We start from the raw sequence: 5,841 nt of genomic DNA on the forward strand, positions 1-5,841 counted from the left end.
TCTATTAACTGTACTTTAATAATGGATTATATCAGAGGGTTTTTTTGTGTAGAAAGCTTTGAAATGTTTGATGAGTACTGAAGAAGCAAAGGGTGACTGTGGAGGGAAAACCTTTATCAGTACTTAGAAGGGGAAGGGGGGGGGGGCATCTTCTATGGTCACTTTATGGCTTTGAATGTTCTGCAGCTTCTCAATACGTCTATGCAGCATTTCTGCAGTGCTTGATCCAAAGCAGAGTTCAGGGGAACTTTCACTCCTCACAAACCAGGAGGGCCACCAGAGGAGACCAGGATCCGACTGGGACCTGACCTGCAAGTGGACATTTACCATCAGTGACTCAAAGTTACAAACCCACACCATGCTGCCACAAATGTGAATGTCAGCAGGCAGATGTAAAACTACAAACTTCTTCAACAAAGTAAAACAACTCAGAAATGTATGGAGTTATTTCAGTCTCAATAATCAGAAATGCACACAACCGGTTTTACAAATACACACGCTCCGATTCACAAATGTCATTTTATGCAAACGTGAAAAATAAATTCGGAAATACACACCCTGTGTTTCACAAACACACACATTGTGTTTCACAAATGCACACTAAATGTTTTACAAATGCACAATAAGTGTTTCTCACAAATGTGCACACTGTTTTTCACAAAAACATTTTAGAAATTCACAATAAATGTATCAGAAATGCAGACTAAGTGCTTCACAAACGTGATTTTTAGTTACACATGTGATGTGAACTCACAGATCATTCGAATTGCAGACTGTGCATTCAAAATCCCGTTCTCGTTTGTGAATCTCCCCGTGTGTGTGAGAGATTTTTCTACGGTGAATATTGAGACTCATCTGACGGAGCGGGTCAACTAATCTCACCATTGGCTAGTGAATCTGTCAATCAAACTCGTCGGCAAAGCAGGCGGGTTCGCTTTTAGCCAATTGTATGGCCCTTTACACTTTCTCTACGCTTTCTGCGGGTGGCAAAAGCCCCGCCCATGTTTGATTCTGGACCAGTCGGTCGTTAGCGTGTTAGCTTTAGCATGGCTTGTCGGTTTATTTGCCTTCGGTTGTCAAAATTTACTGGCTTGTGCAACTTTTCAGTGGACCTGGTAGCAAGGCAACATTGGTTGAATGCAGTTGACATAGAATCCATCGAACTCTGTACTGGTCATGAGATTTAAAATGAATGTTTCACTCGGGATTGTTTGTACGTTATCCTTCTCTTAGCTTTCATGCTAGCGTCATTTCAACACTCAGACACGGTCCCCTTCGGTCTAGATCATATGAAGGTGGAGGAGAAAAACCTGCAACTTCCACAGGTTTTGTGGAGAAACTGGCATCACTTTGCTCCGTACCACGCAGTGGGACTACATTACCTCAAGTTCATCTCACTGTCAATCACAGATACCCAATACACCTCCCCTGCTCCCCAAGTCACTCTGCTGGACCTTAATTTTATTTTTTTAATAACTCAAATGTCATAGATTTTATATTGTAACCATATACATATACACCTCTTGGCCAGGTCACCCTTAAAAAAAGTTTCCTCATCTCTCTGGGTTTTATAACTGGTTAAATACTACACAACAAAAGATGGTCATAGAACAACAAAGTGCAAACATTCACCCTTTATTGCAGAGTAAAATTCAGTGAAAACATGGACAGATTAAAACATCAAAATTTAAGCAAATGTGGGATCTCTACTGATTTGAATTTTATTTAAACTGGAACTAATTTTCATAACTTCCTTACATACAATGAAGTCCCTTGAACAATACAGCAGTATTGATTTGAACTCTGTCTTCCTCCCCTCAGTCTCTCTTCTTCTGTATGTAATTATGTCGCCTAAATTAAGTTCTAAACAAACGGGACAGTAAAGATGTAGGTCCACTCCCAAACGGTCTGAATTACACAATGGGTTGATGTCGTCTTGCAGTTCCAACATTTGTGGACCCAAAAGGGGACTGTCCCATACCAGGACATTGATCCCAGGATGAGGTTCAGCCATGGATCCACTCTCTTCCCATTCATTCTCTGGAAGCAGCATACCCTGACAAAAAAAAAAAAAGATACTGTTTATGAACAGCACTGTTTTTTTTATGTTTTAGATTATGTATGAACAGAGACCCACTAATAATGACTTATATTGTTTCTAGCAGGCAGACCTCATATCTCCATAACTGTTTATAATTTGCAAATAAGTGAACCTTAACAAAGTAGTGACATTAGTACATCTGATGGCTCATAATGCCATGCATTGTGATGCATTTTGAACTTGCAGATGTGCTATTCTTCCTACTTGATTTAAAAAACCAAACAATTTAGGGAAATAGTTTGCACCACACAACAATAATACTTTTCATTCATTTTTGATGAAAATTCCTTGTAGTCATTGTGATTTCATTATACTGTTCTTGATACTTTCCACTTTAGTCGAACTGCACACAAATCAGTTGTCCAGTACAGTGAGATTAAATAAAGCAGTGTTTTTCAACCAGTGTGTGTGCCGCGGCACACTAGTGTGCCGTGGGAGATGGTCAAGTGCGCCGTGGGGAATTGCCCTACTTCACTGATCTAAAAACATTTCCCATCTCCAGGAAATCAGCTCTTTGTTAATCCAAACAGGCACTGATAAAACACTGAGTAGTTAGGAATATAAAAGATCTTAAAATGACTTTTTCTTTGTGTTTATTTAATTCTATAAAATACATTTTGATAAGGTTGACGGTGCCGCGATTTAGCTGCAGCTATAACTGTGTAAGGAAAAGTCGCGCCCCTTTAACTGTCTCCGCCAATCATTATTGAAGGCTTGATCACATGTCATCAGTCTGACCAATCAGAAGTGGTTAAAGTTTTCCCTTCCTTGTTCTTAATTCTGCTGATAAAGTCGCTCAGTTATAACAAAAATACCAGCTAAAGCTCGTCTTTAGCGGTGTAACTTTCCACAGAGTCCGGTGTCAGACCGTGGAACAAGTGAACAAAGGTTGAAAAACACTGAAATAAAGCACTTACCCGGGGATCAGAAACAGGGTTCTGGGTCAAGCCCAACTGCCACAGCTGATTTGGTGTCATGCTTTGCTCCGTCCTGATTGGATGGCTGTCCCACGCGTCACTAAAGACATCCAAACTGGCCTGAATGCGTAGTAGGAAGATGTAATGGCAGCAGAATACGTGATGTTACCGATATTGAGCAAGTCTTGGTCCTCAGGAGAGTGCAGGATGTTGTAATATAAACCAGTAACAGTCATGAAGACATCACACCAGAGGAGCTCAATCCTGTATTTGGAAAAAAGCAAAAAGAAATATTATATTGTCAGATTTATTTTTAATACATCATTCACTTTTATGTTTATATTAATGCGTCTAAAACTAGGTTCAACTCACTGTTGATTGTGTGTACACTTTTGCTGCAATGAAGCTGTTTGTGTCAGTTCTACGTACTGTGAGCATCAACTCAGCTATGCCCACATTTTGTCCTCCGTGATCTCCTCTCACCCTGACAATAACATAAAAATCATGTCTCAAACACATAATTACAAATGCATCGCCAATACGGTACACATCAATTTAAAATGTAATGTTCTTATGTATGTTGCCAATAAGTAGAATTTCTAGGTTAGACAAATTGCAGGAGTGGGTTACATGTATCACTGGGGAAAAAATTGAGGTGAGAGAGACTGTTAAGGGGGGGTAAAATGTTATCCATGAGGGGAAAGAGTTTTAGAGTTGCCTTTGTTTTCAGAGGAGTCTAAAAAAAGTTATTTTATTTTTGTACAAATAACCAAGTGCTTATACTGCCTGATATGTGAATAAAATATTTCTTTATGAATAACATGAATACCTCAGAGGTAATCCTTACACGTTCACAGCGTCACTGAAGAAGGCCAAGTGGGTGTCTGCACAGTTGTTCTCTGCTATCTTCAGGTACAAGATCTATGGAATACAAGTACAAATACTTTCAACTGGCAGATATTTACAGGGGCAAAAATGCTAAATTCCCAATTGATAGGTAAAACAGTAATACAATAGGATGATAAAATATGAAATAGAATAGAATAGAAAGGTATTGAGGATGTCACGCTTCAGCAATTCCTAGAGAATAAATAAAAACACGACAAACATGGATTAGATCATTTAGCTGTCTGAGATTAAATTACATAATTTTCAAATATTAGAAAGGGGAATTTTTTTAAAACACTCTTGCTATGGTAACTTGAGCTTGTAGTAAAGAACAGCTTTAAAAAAATCAGAGACAAGACACTGATCACAGGAAGCCTGTGTGTAATACTTACAGTAACTTCTACTCTAATCACTGTTGACAGCTGATTTCTCCCATCCGCCCTTTCTGTGACTACTTATCGACTACAAAACAGACTAAAAACATAATGTTTGGGATTCTTGTCATTTCGTCATTGGAAGTAAAGATACGGGGAATTTAGTGGCTGTCACTCTGACACAATCTCACAGGGCTTTTCAGCACAATACGGGTTCTAACGTTAGAAACTTAATGAGGCTTCTTTCATTCAACAGTGGATTCACGTCTGTTATATTTACAAAATACAGTTTTCATGAATGTCATATGAATTAACTTTGTTGCACAATCCACCCCGTCTTAAAGTCTGGGTTGTGAAAAGACTGTGTCTAACTTTAACCCGGATCGCGTTTACATAAAGGCAGCACATTGAACAACTAGCTAGCTAGCTAGTTAGCATAGCATCAGTGTTTAAACAAATCCCCGTCTCCAAATCAATACTTTTTATTAAACTTTCTGTGCTGCTGTAAATCCGGCATGTTTTCCCCTTAGTTCCTTATGAATCATGTTAAGAACCTACAGATTGGCTGTATATCTAGCTTGAACCGACGCGCTAGCTTAAACTTCCCTCACACTCACAGGGCAGACAGACACAATTTGAGTCAAAAGCCGGCTAGTTTCGAGGCCCCTGGTTGGTTGTAGTTACTCGTGTTGTGTGAAGAGCTGGTATGCCAAGTATAAAACTTGACAAAACCATCATAAGTCCTCCCCCGCTTTCATAAAAAATATGACCGCACAGGCTAAGCTAAGCTAATTTGCGGTGGGGGTACTCTGCAAACGACTCGGCTGCAGTGTTCATAAAGCATTCACACATGTCACTTGGCCAAGGAGAACGCTTCAACTTAGTATTCAATAACATTACAGGACGTACAACGAGGGAATAATAATCAAATAAGTGCATTACTTACGGGCTGAGACTGATCCCTTTCAGAAGAACTCTCCGCCATGTTTGCCGCCCGCGTCCTCCCAACTGCTGTGTTGAACAGCTCCCTCCCTCGTCAGTTGAGAGTGAAGAGTGTAAGGGGCCATTCGATTGGCTAAAAGCGAACCCGCCTGCTTTGCCAATGAGTTTGATTGACAGATTCACTAGCCAATGGTGAGATTAGTCGACCCGCTCCGTCAGATGAGTCTCAATATTCACCGTAGAAAAATCTCTCACACACACGGGGAGATTCACAAACGAGAACGGGATTTTGAATGCACAGTCTGCAGTTCGAATGATCTGTGAGTTCACATCACATGTGTACCTAAAAATCATGTTTGTGAAGCACTTAGTCTGCATTTCTGATACATTTATTGTGAATTTCTAAAATGTTTTTGTGAAAAACAGTGTGCACATTTGTGAGAAACACTTATTGTGCATTTGTAAAACATTTAGTGTGCATTTGTGAAACACAATGTGTGTGTTTGTGAAACACAGGGTGTGTATTTCCGAATTTATTTTTCACGTTTGCATAAAATGACATTTGTGAATCGGAGCGTGTGTATTTGTAAAACCGGTTGTGTGCATTTCTGATTATTGA

The 5,841-nt window shown here is 39.6% G+C and overlaps 1 long non-coding RNA gene across 1 annotated transcript; it reads right to left on the reverse strand.

Moving 5' to 3' along the window:
* Nucleotides 1-1,619: 1,619 nt before the first annotated feature.
* Nucleotides 1,620-5,367, reverse strand: LOC144994692 (uncharacterized). The gene is made up of 6 exons (XR_013658287.1): nucleotides 5,227-5,367; nucleotides 3,848-3,939; nucleotides 3,391-3,502; nucleotides 3,188-3,282; nucleotides 3,019-3,118; nucleotides 1,620-2,056 (listed from the first exon to the last, which is right to left on the reverse strand). It is a non-coding gene; the product is annotated as an uncharacterized LOC144994692 (long non-coding RNA).
* Between the last annotated feature and the right edge of the window lie 474 nt (nucleotides 5,368-5,841).

Source organism: Oryzias latipes, chromosome 10, assembly GCF_053564925.1.
Source record: "Oryzias latipes strain Hd-rR chromosome 10, Olatipes_Hd-rR_3.1".
Taxonomy (NCBI): domain Eukaryota; kingdom Metazoa; phylum Chordata; class Actinopteri; order Beloniformes; family Adrianichthyidae; genus Oryzias; species Oryzias latipes.